Genomic DNA, 14,268 nt, shown 5'->3' on the forward strand with positions numbered 1-14,268 from the left:
ATACGGAAAGGGCTTCTGTTTGGGGCCTTCAAATTCACCCCACAATTACAAATCACCATAAAAATGGTAGGTTACAAGTTAAGCCTTTCCATAAGCAGACCGATAGGAACACCTTGCTACGAAACGAGAGCCATCATCCGGTGCATATTAAATCGAATGTACCCTTTGGTCAGTTCCTGAGGCTTAAAAGGAATAGCAGCACTAAGGAAGCCTACAGAAAGGAGGCCTTGACTTTAACCACAAAACTACATAATAGGGGTTATCCTTGTGCGGCAGTCAGACAAGCCAAGAAACGAGCTTGGAATGACAACCCAGAAGCTTTATTGGAACATAACCGAGATAGGTGCCCTTCAAATAGATCATTTTTTGTGAATACTGCCACAAATTTGTCATATAAATTCAAGACAATGGTGACTAAACATAGAAAAAAGTGCTTCGACAAAGGCTTTGAACAAACACTATTTGACTTTCAAAAATGGAAAGAAGGTATGAGATATACTTATACATAATTATATTTTTAAAACTTCTTTGAGGGCAACTACTTTACCCTCCTTATGGGGGTTAACCCCTGTGATAGGCCATTTCAAATGCGGCAGTTGCCCATGTGTAACCAGGCCTAAAATACGAAAACTATCGATCTGGGCCTGACAGAACCATTGCATCTGTGTGACTTGACTAATTGTAATACTAGTAATGTTATTTACATGTTGGTATGCCCATGTGGATTAAGATATAATGGCAAATCCAAGCGCAAATGTAAAATCTGCACGATTCAACATCTAAGTTGTCTTAAAAATTCTGTAGTAAATGCCCCATGGTACATCATTTCACAGAGAGGAAATATGGTTTTGATGAGTTGCAATGGGTGATAATAATGAAGGTCAGAAGTCAAAACCAGGAACAGGCGAATCGTCAATTGCTTGAGATGGAACAGCACTTGATTTTTAAATTACAATGTCATATGAAGGTTTAAATGAATGCATTGAATGGCATAATGTATAAGATGAATAACTATCTATGCATTTTCAGTATTTGCTTGGGTCACTTGTGGCAACCAAATATGTAATAAGGTGATATGACTATCAAGTGTGCAAAATGTACTAATAACCCATATGTATGCAATTATCAGGTGGCCTGCATGATAGTTTGGGGATGTTGTATATGAATTTAGTATTTCAATTACACATTGCCTTTTGAATGAGGCCTAGGAATTGGTTCATGGACCTCACAGTTTGACTATGACCTGACCAATTGTAATATGTAGGGGTTTTATGTATATTGTACATCCTTCCATGGTTCGCTGTCCATATTACAGTGTTAACCTTGCTCTCTGGGGTACCGAGAAATTATGTGGGGTGTTGGAGTGTGTGCCATGGAGTCGGCGGCTTGGCGCTGGTTTAATTAGGCCACTATGAGTTTGAGACTCAGTTCTCACTATGCCCTGTGTTGTGATTCCTTACCATGCCTGGATCTCTACAATGTGGCGGTTTAGTTTATGTTATTTGTCCATATCTGATAGCACCCGGGGTGCCCCGCTTCAGCTTAGTGCTGATTGTTGTAGTTTTGTCCTTGCTTGACTGGCATCTCAGCCGGTGCTGATTGATTAATTGGTTCGCATTAGGGCTCCTATGTCACGCGCCAGCCAGGATCACATGATTTTTTCATGCATGTTGTGTGGTTCTCAGTTTTGTAGTTCTTTGCATGATTGTTTAAATGGTCTGCATCGTGCAGGGCCTACTATATGCATTAGCTATGATCACGTGACTTTGAACATGTGACCTGTTTCAAGCCTTTGGCTGCACGTTATGTAGCAGGGCTTGTGGAACTTTGCTGACGACGGGGATCATTGTGTATTTCCGCAATGTGGTGACTGTGTGCTGTTTGGAGGTAAAGAAGCCCCCTTTTTTTCTCGGCATCCATTATTTGCTCATTCTTTTGGATTGTGGGCATCCCAGGTGTCACCATTAGTCAGAATGTGGACACAAACACTGTGTTTTAGCGTTTTCTCAAGCTTGCCATTATTGCAATACAGTGCGCTCTTGGATGAACATTTTCCCCACTTTGTGCAGCTTTTCCCAAAATGGGGAACTTCGAGTACCATCTAAATTAAGTGATTGGCTGGATACAATGAACTGGGAGGGTGACTGTGGCCTGTGCGTTGACACATTCACATTCTCCAGACCGTTGATGAGTGATAGGTATGTGATGTGTGTTGGGTCGAGTATGCCCAGCCGGGTGTGAGGGCTTTCACCATGAGGTGCATGTCCATCATTTTTTCACTACCACTGGGCATCAGAAGGGCCCTGATTTGGTCTCTGGAAATGGAATGGCTGTCATTTGGATACACACCCTGGGTTGCAATATTATATCCTGCCCATGCAGACCTTCACGTGGGTGACATGGACTGAACCCTTAAGTGTTTGATATAGGGTTTTCCCATTGTATAATGGTTAATACTTTTCCCTTGGTTTGTCCACACAGATTCTAGGAGCCAAATTGGTCCCTGGTGTTTTATGGAATGACCTACTTGTGAGGTCTCAATTGAATTGACGAAGCCTATCAGAACTTATGTGTGATACTGGCACAAACTGACATGGTATGTTGGAGGTTATGGGTTGATCCATTCTTTGTTGCACATGTGGACAGGGTGAGGTGAAGACAGTGGTGGTGGTGTTGCAGATCCTACCCGTTTTTAATTGGTGGTTCCATTTTTGTGTTTATTAGAATGGTAGATTGTTTACCTGGAAGTGCGTTTGAAGATTGTTGCATCGCTACATGCTTCCAAAATTCCAGACCCAGTCTCTCCCTTCGATTGGAGCCCGTGGAGTTCGGGGTTTTGAGTGCACTATTGTCCAACTCCACTTTACATTTGACTTCTGGTACCCCTGAGGAGGGTCCAACATTTATAGGACTATGGACTGAAACGTGTAGGGGTAGGTTGGTGCAATCAGGCCTTTCAACATATATGTTTTATGTGTCGAGATCATTAAGTGTGGTCATTAGGGCCATCTATATTTCAGAACCGTTTCAGATACGATTAGCTTGTATCTTATATAAATGCATTGGGTCTATGTGAAATATGCATGTCTTTGTGATTTGGTTCAAACTCTAATATTGGTATACGTTTTTTTAATTGTTATTAAATAAAATAGGATTCATTATTGCATTCAGAATTGGTATATTGCATCCCCTGACCTCTTCGACCTGACGTAAAGAATTGTGCACGCCCTTTCTTTGTATGATGTTACTAGGTTTCTTACTTTAATACGAGAGACATTGGTTCCAGACACTGCACCACCCTGGGCCTAGTCTGAAACCTGTATTTGCACTACAGTCCCCATCTATTTAATCCATGTAGCCAGTCCATTAATATTTACCCTGTAATGTGCTCCAATATTCATGAATCGAACATTCAAGAACACCCTGGACAGCTTGGGCAGCGCTAAAGAAAATATCTGAATAAAGTATAGATAGGAAACATTGAGTAGGGTGTTAGCCGAGGTAATGCGCCTATTCAAGAAGCGCATTACAACTGACCATAAGCCTTGAAAGGAGCGAGACGTTTCCGTTACAGCAGGTTACTAGCGGGAGATTTTCCCTTGTGTCGCACGATGCAAGCTATTCCTATTTATTAGCTTCGTGGGGTGCACTTTTGCCCATCAGATTGCTCCGAGCAGGGGCAGTTGTGAGCAAACTGTTGGCCCGCTGACGCCCATGCCTCCTGCTCTTCCGATTTCCAGCTGCCCTTTCTGACTTCAACAAATATTTCCCTACTGCCAGCTAATCTGCACTCGGTTTCTCTTGCCGCTCCCCAGCCACGCCATTTTAGCTACACCGCTGGCTGCCATTGAAATGGAAAAGGGGCTATACTTTTCATCTTGGCGTCCATCATGGAATAGGTTTTGTTTTCTTTTACGAAATGATGCTTGCCTGCAAACTGTCTTTTTTTTATGACAAAAAAAAAAAAACAGATGTCATGGCCAGCCTGCAGAACACTGTGGGTGCTAGTACTAATCATAGCTTGGCGGTGGGCTGTACAGGATAGTAATGTCGTTGCAGACCCTTGTTGAAGGCCCTTTCGTCACCGTGGCCTTTAATTAAGGCCGGAGGGCTATTACTTTTCAGTACAGCCCACAGCTTTGGATACAATTGCTCAAGTGTAGATTAGAAGGGGGAAATCGTTCATTGATCTTGTACAATGGCATCAAAGGCAGAGCCTACGGGAGAGTCATACGACTGGATGGCCACCATACAAGCAGAAAAGCTTTTTGCAATGATGTCCAGAGAATGTTTGTGTTTGTCCTGGGATTTGGGTTTATATAGTGCAAACCTAGCTGGGAGCAATGGAGAAATAGATATGTTCAGTGTTGTATGTGTCTGTATGACTATTTGCAGGCTGTGAAACATCCATCGAATGGGGTACCGAAGGCGACGGGGGAAGGAGGATATAGTACATCAGCTATGTGAAGGTACACGGATGGCTCCGTTCAAAGTCTGCCCCTCCCCCATTAGAGTGCCTTCCGCCTTCTTCTTCCCAAATGGAACCATGAAGTCTTTGGTGCGGCCCCATCCTTCCGAAAGGAGACATGACCTGCATGTACATCGGGAACCCAAGCATTAGAAGCCGCAAGGAATCCAGCCCTCCCCTCCTGCTCAGCTGCTTTCCCTGAGGACCGCTCTGGGAAAGCTTCCAAATGTCTTTTTGTGTCTAGCGTGGTGTGTTGTGGCAAGCGCCAAAGGTTTAAAGAGCCCATCAAGGCGGCTTTCACATATGGATCCACGTGTGGGGTTAATGGGGTTCAGAACTGGGTCCCATTTTTGACTTCCATACACCCCATCAAACACACACAAACACACACTCTCAAAGGCTCCTGCAATGGACTTCTTGTATGCCAAATGGAGATGGATTCTGGGTTTTATCGCAGTTCTTAAATTTATAGAGAGATTGGATGGGGGCGGGAGAGGAGTTCATCCCTGGAATACAAGAATCTAAATGAATCTTCCTCGTGGGGGCTGGGAGCGAGGTCCCGTGCCAAGGTGTATCCCAGTGCGGTAGTAGGTTCAGGGAGCAATGGTGGGCTTGGGGGTCTTCACTACTCATTAAAGCCACGAGACAAGGTGACAGGGACACCTCTTTGATGTTGGGATTTTATATTCGCGTCCCGCCATAAATCTGCCCGGCTGCTCTTTCCCTGACAATGGAACTCATTCTGATGGAAATATCCTCAGGAGGACTGCAGCTTAATTACCTCCTCATTTGCATTTTTGCATATTAATGACTGCAGAGCAGCTAATTTTGCTGCATTATTTTAAAGGCGCAGTCTGTGCGTCCCTCCTTCCTCGTTGTCTGCCGACATCTCACATTTCCTCAACACAACCTGAGACTAAACCCACAGCCAACACTCACATGTACTCACACTCACGCGCAGTGCTTGTTGTAGCACACAAATGGCACTGGCATGTGGCACTCGAACGTGTGCATCAGCCACTCTCACAAGAGACTTCACTGCAAGCATCAATCACAGCGGCAGACAATTCTCCTTGACACAACACCGTGCCCAACACAACACACAAACTGACAGTCGTGCTTAAAAACAAAACGCAGACAGCCATTGCGAACACAAAAATCACAGTCACATGTGTGATTCACACAATGCTCTCTCGCTCACGCCCTTAAGTAAAACTCTCGCATCAACGCACAAACGCAATGCATATGCAGCCGACCCACACTCTCGCTCATTTGCCCAATACAACACTCTCACGACAGGCTTCAATGCGCCACCTTCAAGCCTATACCCAACCGACAATGTCACAGCTGTGCACAAATACAGAGATCTCCACCGATTCCCAGAGATATCTCTATTCCAGCCGTGCCTCAGCACACGTCCCTCAAAGCCACACACGCACACAACAATACGGAATCCAGGCATGCCCACACGCAAAGCATACCCATACGTGCCCTAAAACAACACTCTTGCAGTGCTTTGCCGAATCGCAAAGTGCGCTCCCATTTGTGGCCATTCACAACACCCTCACACGCACCTTTACGCCAGTGCAACACTCTCCCGCAACCCCCTCTACACACGTACACCCATGCTCAAACACAACACAAGAATCTCACACTTCCCTACCAGAACACTCTCGCATCCGCGCCGAAACACAAAACACCCATGTCAGGCTTCAATAAAAGACTATTAGAGCCAGACAGAGCACTTCCAGACACATGCCAGCCACACAGCACTCTGACACCGCAGCACAGAAGTGGCAGATCTGCATGCCAACTCCAGCGTCCTCCCACCACGCCGCCGCGCAGCCCTCGACCCTATTCCCCAACGCAGCACCCCGATAGCCTTCCCCAAACACCAGATTCACACACACCTACACAAAACACACCCAAAAATCACACCCACACATGAATGCACAAACAGAACTCTCTGAGACCCTTACCCAAACTCAATAAACACACATTCGTGCTCAAACGAAGCAGTGTCACAAAATGGTGCTGAAACACACTTTTAAATACTGGCTAGTGCAGAGCACTTTCAAACACGTACCGCACGCGATCTATTTGACACATTTTCCCAAACACAACGTTTTACAGGATGTGCTTTGATGAATGCAACCACTCTCACTTCTTTGCAACACTTTCCTTCCCTGCAAAACCACGCAACTCTCTGAACATTGCACCACCCACACCAGTACACAAGTACATCACTTACACACCCCTTGCAACAGCCAGAGACATAGGCCGCAGGTTATGTGAGCAGAGCCAGCCAGTGGGGCACGAGCCCCACCAATAATTCATGTTTTGGGGTTTTGAAGGGCTGGGGCTGAGACAGTCTGCGAAGCATATGGTCCCCCAGCACAGGCGTTCATTCTGGCACTGGGTATGGGCGTACGTTTGCTATCACGGGGCCCTACACTACAGGGGCACCTTGGCCAGCTCCTCACAACATCAGGCTATCTAACCCCTGCCTACGCCTGCCTCCTCCAAAAAAAAAACATACAAGTACATGTGCTGAAAGTGTTTGCATTCTGACTCTTGTAGTTCTGAATTTAAAATATGAAGAGCAGAACTGTAAGTTAGAGAATGCAAAACATTGTCTCTAAGCATGAGGCCAAAGCATTAATTATCTTGTTTCTTCTTAGCTACTATCCTGGCTGCCTCCTCTTATTCTTATTATACTTGAACCCTTAGTGGAAACAATTGTGTTTGTTGGTACTTGTAGGCTTTTATTCAGATGGTGAAACTAGAGATGGTATCATACTCGTTTTGCTCAACGTGTTGCTACAACATGACTTGTGTACTTTTGAAGCTATCTCTAAAGTAAAACATTATTTTAGCAATGGGAAGCCCAAAATGAACACATAACTGTATCAACTGAAGATGGAAAAAGATGTGGTTAATTGCAGACTGGACTCCAATCCCGGCAATGTCCCTTAACAAAAGTGGGTGATCCTGCGCAAATCATTTAATGTCCCTGTACCTTATCTGACAAAAATGTGAGTACTCAAAAGTTATTCAGTTTGCAGTGTACACTGTTTAAAAAGCCTCACTTATGGGTATTGAAAATGTTTTCCGTATTGCAATGTATTCGTCATAAACAGAAATACGTGTTTCTTCATACTTTAAAATACTTTAATAATTATAAAACCATCTTTTGTTTATACTTCAATGTTTTTATAATGTTGGGCCAGGATTGCAACAAGGGGTTTGCACTATAGGGTGCATTTAAGTGTTTGCAGACTGCACTATATAGTCTAGAAACTGCCCTGAAAAGAGTTCACGTGATTAAGGGAGATGGCGTTCTATTTCCACACGACGTCGCCTAGCACATGAAATCTTGTGGGCACGTGCTTGGGCACAGCAGTGTTGTTGCTGTTTTAAACGAGGCATTGTTTCACAGCTCTCCCCAAGTAAAGTTAACCTTACCAAACCTTCTTTCACTGCCATGTTCATCCTGCCCCAGGCATACCCTCCACCCGAGGCCCATGCCCGCCCCAAGGCACACCTTCCACCCGAGGCCCATCCCCGCCCCAAGGCACACCCTCCACCCGAGGCCCATGCCCGCCCCAAGGCACACGGCCAATGCCCGCCCCAAGGCACACCTTCCACCAGATGACACACTCCGCCCCAAAGCACACCGTTCACCCGAGAACAATCCTCGCCAAAGGCACATCCTCCACCCAAGGCCCATCTCCGCCCCAAGGCACACCCTCCATCCAAGGCCCATCCCCGCCCCAAGGCATACCCTCCAACCGAGGCCCATCCCCGCCCCAAAGCACACCAACCACCCGAAACCCATCCCTGCCCCAAGGCACATCCTCCACCCGAAGCCAATCACTGCCCTAAGGAACATCCTTCACCTGAGGCCCATCCCCACCCCAAGGCACACCCCGTCCCAAAGCACACCCTCCACCCTAGGCCCATCCCCTCCACAAGGCACACCCTCCACCCGAGGACCATTCCCGCTCCAAGGCACACCCTCCACCGAGGCCCATCCCCGCCCCAAAGCACACCCACCACCCGAAACACATCCCTGCCCCAAGGCACTTCCTCCACACGAAGCCAATCACTGCCCTAAGGAACATCCTTCACCTGAGGCCCATCCCCACCCCAAGGCACACCCCGTCCCAAAGCACACCCTCCACCCTAGGCCCATCCCCTCCACAAGGCACACCCTCCACCCGAGGCCCATCCCTGTCCCAAGGCACACCCTCCCTCTGAGGCCCATTCCTGCCCCAAGGCACACCCTCCACCTGTGGCCCATCCCCACCCCAAGGCATACCCTCCCCTAGAGGCACATCACTGCCCCAAGGCACACCCGGGGCCCTTCCCTGCCATGAGGGCCGGCCTTAGTGGCAGCAGCACCCCACACTCGAGAGTGGGGCACATTTAATTACAATAGGGCGCCTGCCGTGCCTTCTCCCATCACGCAAGCTCAGGGGAGACCCTCAAATACTCCCCTGAGCTGGGTGGTGAGGGTCTAATGGCGTCCGGGTGGCCCTGCCCTAGGCTCTTCCCTGCTCCAAGCGTGATCCCCCACTGCCCATCTCTGACCCATGGTCCAATCCCGTGCTTCACAAAATTGAAACCCAGGGGAACTCAAAGGGCTCAGTCTTAATTTTCCACAAGAGTGTGTTTTGAATGTTTTTATTCTCCAGTGCCAAAGTAATCTAAAAGCCCATCACAGTAGCCTAGTGTAGTTTTCATTCCAAATTAAATTACCTTATTCACTTATTTGGGGCAGGTGGCCCAGTCCAGTCCCCCCAGGCCATGCGTAAGAAGGCCAATCAGTCCTGTGTTTTTCCTTTGGGATTATGGAACCTGTCGTTTTTTTCTTTCCCATTTGAAATGTAGACAAAATACAAGGAAAACCAGGACTGCATGGCCTTCTCACTCATGGCCACTAGAAACTTGAGAGCTCTGTCTATGTTCCTTGGCTATGACCAGTTTCTCTGTGCCAATTGTTTATTGCGCTCTATAATATGTAAGTGCATGCGCGTGGGGGTCTGTGACTATACTGTGTTGCCTTCAACAATGTCACTTACTGTGCTTTCATCTGATTCAAAGGTCATATGACATAATTTCCTGTGATGCAACTGGGGTCTAGTCACGTGGTGTTACTTCTACAACCCTTCTACTACTCTGCCCATTTTGGTTATTCACTTCACTCACTGGGCCCCACCACTACATTTGTGAAGTAGACCCCCAATCAACTTTAACTCACCCTGTAACTCCCCACACACCCTAACTCCCTAACACCACTCCTTGTGAACGGAGGAAAGCACAAGGGCACCGTGCTGGTCTTGGAAGCAAGACCACGCAGGGCAACAGAGGTTTGAATCCCACATCCGCGCTTAGAAACCAAACTCAGGTATGGTATTCGGCGGTTATAAAAAAACAATGAAATAAATAAAAAATAAATAAACTCACAAACCCTGGCTGCCATAAAACTACAACAGCTGGCAAATGGGATGCCAGTTCGTGTGATGGTAGCGGTTGCCAAATCTTTGTCCAATGCATATCTAGTGCCTTTACAATAGACAACACAGTTGTTTTACCGAGGCTCGTTCATAGATGAGGAGCAAGGTGGGCCCTGGCAAAACAGTTGAGAAGTTGGCTGCCATGCCCATAGGACTACACTGCAAAAACCTCAGACCAACAAGACAGTGGCAAGTGTCACTAACCTTTATTTGAAACATTCTTATACCTGTGCACAAAAACAAAATGTCCACAGTGAACAGTGGCAGCACTCTCTCATCCACAATACCAGTACAGAAACGCTACTCGGTCACAGTTAAAGACATTCAACCCCATTAAAGAAACAGAACACGAACGCCTACCTCCTCCCCCACACAAAACTGAATCCTACATCCAGACCCAGCGTCCTCATAACAAAATCACACTACATTCTCATACCTGTACACAATCAAAATACCCACGGACCCGCGTATCGTTGCAACACTCATAGCTACGCGATACCGGAAAAAAAAAAGAAAAAGAAAAAAAAAAACACACGCACACACACACTCATTACTTTCGTCTCCATTCATCTCCCTTCGTCTCCCTTCATCACACAATACTAGCACAGCTAAAGAACCGCCCTGCTTTCAGACCGAAATACACTTCCATTCCAAGAAACCGTGTTCACCATATATATATTTTTTTTAAACAGTGACCACCAATATCACAATAAAACTAACTCAACACCCTCGCAGCATTCCCATGGCCATGGAATGGTCGCTTATTTGTGCAGTACTGTGACACTCAGGTGTTGCTGTCGCACCCCATAACACTCTCAGCACTACTTCCTCAGATAAACAGCCGACCCCTCACACTTACCTGCGACTTCCTTCCCATTCACCCGCCCCCACTCCCCCCCCTCCCCCAATCACTCCCCTAATACAGGCGTGCCTCTTTCACAACCAGCCACCTTGTAGAAGCACAGTTAGTCACTGGTAAAATGTCTGGGGACAAGTCCAAAGTGGAAGTGGATCGTTTTTTTTTTTTTTAAAAACAGCATTTTTTTGTTTAAGAAAACATTCTCTGTGGACAAGGCCATCCTCACAAAGGGCAGTGTCCCGCAACATTGGAAAACAGTCTCCGAGTTCAGAACTAAGCCCATCCCTTAGAAAAATGTAACATATTTCTGAATGCACCCGCTTAAAGCAGGATAGACTAGCCAATATGGGAAGGGTGGAGATCCCCCATAGGCTATTGTGTCTAATGGGCAGCGAGGGCTGGGGCAGAGTCGGTCATATACCAGATATACATTACCTCAAGCCCTGCCTAGCTTTCAGATGTACAGACATGGCAAAACATCTCGAGTCTCTATTGCCCAGAAGACACTCTTCCAACAAAATATTTTCTCCAAAGGCCTATCATGTGTCGATATATGTTATGTTGTTAGAATGTGTGCCGGCACCATTGCTATTCTCATTCCAGGGTCGGACTGGGCCATAAAATTGTTGTCTCGGGTACCATTGAAAAATTGGCCCACAGTTAATAGTACCTAAAGGAGATTTTTTCATAAAATGTGATGCAAATTGTGCATTTTAAAGAATATTTATTCAGCAACACTGGTCAAAACCACTAGCCGCATGGTGAAGTAATTTATCAAACTGGCTCGCATTGGCCAATAAAGTGGCCCATTTTAACCCCAAAAACTGGCCTATAGGCCAGTCCGAGCCTGATTGTCTCCAGGCACTTGAGTGGATCTGAAACGAAAGCACTGGGTTAGGGGCGGAGGGGGGGTAGAGATAAAAGACAAGATGCTGTGCTTACATGTTGGTGCATGTAGACCTGGGGGGTCTGGGGAGGATCTGTGTTTTGACCAGTGGATAGGTTTAGTAGTTGATTGGCGAGTTATAGATTTGTGAGTACATTGGTGAGGAGTGTGGGTTTTATTCAGCCGTTTTGTGTGGGAGTGTTGGTGAGCATGTGTTGAGTAGTGGGTAAAAAGTGAGGTTGCTAGTTGTATCAAAATGGAGGGCATCCGTCATATCAATGTATGCCCGAGTCCTAGGAACATGTGTCCAAAGCCCCGGGGTGCTCCTTTGTGCGACACCGAGAGAGGTGTAACTACTGGCAGGTCAGGCAGATCTAGTCATGAAGGAGGCTGGCCCATCTGTGGTTTAGTGTGTGAGTGCCAATCCCACTGCCCTGCCACTGGCCGTGTTCCCTCCTTTTCCGATGTTCCCACGTATTCTTCAAATAGCCCGCTTGAATATCCCAGAGCTTGGGCACATTACACCAAGCAGCGGCCCGGTTAGCAGTGTGTACGTTACAAATTCCCATTTCAGTTAAATTCATACTTTCCCCTCAGCCAAGGCACCTTATGTTCGTAGCAGACAATCCCCAAGAGTCTGTCTTTCCTTTTCATTGCCAATTTAATTCCCAATTGCTTTCCCCTTGCGGCCCCCTTCGCTGTGCACTTGTCACCTTTCTCGCAGGCAGCCCCCGCCTCCATTTCCCTCTCATACAATGATAGGAAGTCCTGGACTCAGCACAACTCTGCTCCACTGGGACGCCATCATGCTACGCCTTCGCCCACAATAACCGCGGATTTTCCCCGGGGAGTAGGAGAGGGAGGGGCCAGTGAGAGAGACAGCAGGGGGTTAGTCACCCGTCTCGGAGTGAGTGGCACAGACATAAATAGACTCTGCCCGAAGCCGGAGATGACGTGGCCTGGGGCACTGGTGGGCCTAAAGCTCGCGGCCTGGTTTTTCCAGTATGGCCGCTGCAGCCGAGCCCACCAGCGCCTGTGGCAAGCCGAGCCCCTCGGCCCCCCTTACCATCGAGCGCATCGGCTCTCCCATCCATCAGCCTGGGATCCGTGCCCGCTCGCCTCCCCGGAAAATCACCTGGCACGGCGCCAGCAGCCTCCCCTCGCTCGCGCACCGCAGGGATTAGCGGCTCGGCTGCGACGCGGCCCAGATTCCATCTTGGATCTCGTGCCAAGATGTTCCCCGTCACCCGGGCTCATTTCCATTCACCCGGACGCGCTCGCCCGGCAGAGGAAACAAATGGGGCTGCGGTGATCCATGCCTGCTCTTAGGCGACAGGAAAAACGGGGACATGCCTGAACAACAGTAAAAAAAAAAAATTAAAAAAAATCCATCTCGAGGCCTTTAAATGCAGGCCGCGAGACGCCCCTGAAAAATGTTAAATGTATGCAGCAAAAGAGAACAAAGAGAGCAGAGGTGAAGCATTTCAAGCTCCCCGAAGGTCCAACTGGGAGTTGAGAAATGTAAATATATACATGTGTTGTAGGTTCTCTTTCGCTCTGACTGCGCGAAGCAGCTGCTTCCGGCACCATTAAAATATCCTATGGTTGTGCGAGATTTTTGGGCAGAGCCTCTCTGGAAGGCGCTGAGAGGTGGTTAAAAAGGGAGGAGGGGGCGGGTGGGAGCAGGTATACAGAGTGAAATCACCTCTCACGGGGCCCGGTCTATACTGCGCCATCTGTCATGGGTGAATGGGGAGGCCCTATTGACATTTTAATGAGACACGAAGGGACAAATCGCTCGATAACGTCAGTACACTTGCGTCTCTCATACGCGTATGCGGATTTCTGGAAACATGTATGTATGGGGTTTTATATAGCGGTTTTACATAGCGTGTGCCAAGGAAATGCGCGCAAAGATGGGCTACAGTAATAGAATGTAATAATATGGACACATTAGTAGGCTAGGTCTAGTTTGAAAGATATGGAGTGAGAGGGTTGGGATAAAGTACCGAGTATTTATGAATAAATACGTACAGCCATCATGAATTTAGTGAAGTGAAATTACACTTTGGCCTGATTTACAAAAGCTTTTTACAATGGCGCAATCCCATTGAACACCGCTTTGTAAATTAGGCCGACTGTCTTTTTAAGAGATGTTCCTCTTCCCGTCCCCCACAGCTCGCTCGATCCCTGGTCATAGGAAATTCAACCACATTACCCCCACCTTCAGAGGCCTGGGCTAACTCCCCCTCACGGTGACCCACATTCAATTAAAGGCTTAAAGAGTAATCTATAAATCCACACCCATGAGCGACCCTGAATACTTACCATTAAGGTGGCCGTGATCAGCAGCAGGGGAGCGATCCACAGGCCACAATATTGCCTGGTTAGAAAGCCAAAGGACTGATTACAAAATGTGCGGACCGGAAGCATTCTCCTTGTAGATGCCCACATTATCGAAAGACCTCATATTGCAACTCTGACTGCTTTCCTCCCTCCCCTAATTAAGGAAAGAGCCAACAATACATATGCTTGT

At 47.3% G+C, this 14,268-nt stretch overlaps 1 long non-coding RNA gene across 1 annotated transcript in view; it reads right to left on the reverse strand.

Annotated features, from left to right (window-relative positions):
* LOC138575442 (uncharacterized) overlaps positions 1-13,380 on the reverse strand; it is a 57,558-nt gene extending 44,178 nt beyond the window's left edge. The window contains exon 1 of the long non-coding RNA XR_011303949.1: positions 12,799-13,380. This is a non-coding gene — a long non-coding RNA (uncharacterized lncRNA). The remainder of the gene's footprint in view (positions 1-12,798) is intronic.
* Positions 13,381-14,268: the final 888 nt, after the last annotated feature.

The sequence above is a fragment of the Ambystoma mexicanum genome, chromosome 1p, assembly GCF_040938575.1.
Source record: "Ambystoma mexicanum isolate Mex_15411 chromosome 1p, UKY_AmexF1_1, whole genome shotgun sequence".
NCBI lineage: Eukaryota > Metazoa > Chordata > Amphibia > Caudata > Ambystomatidae > Ambystoma > Ambystoma mexicanum.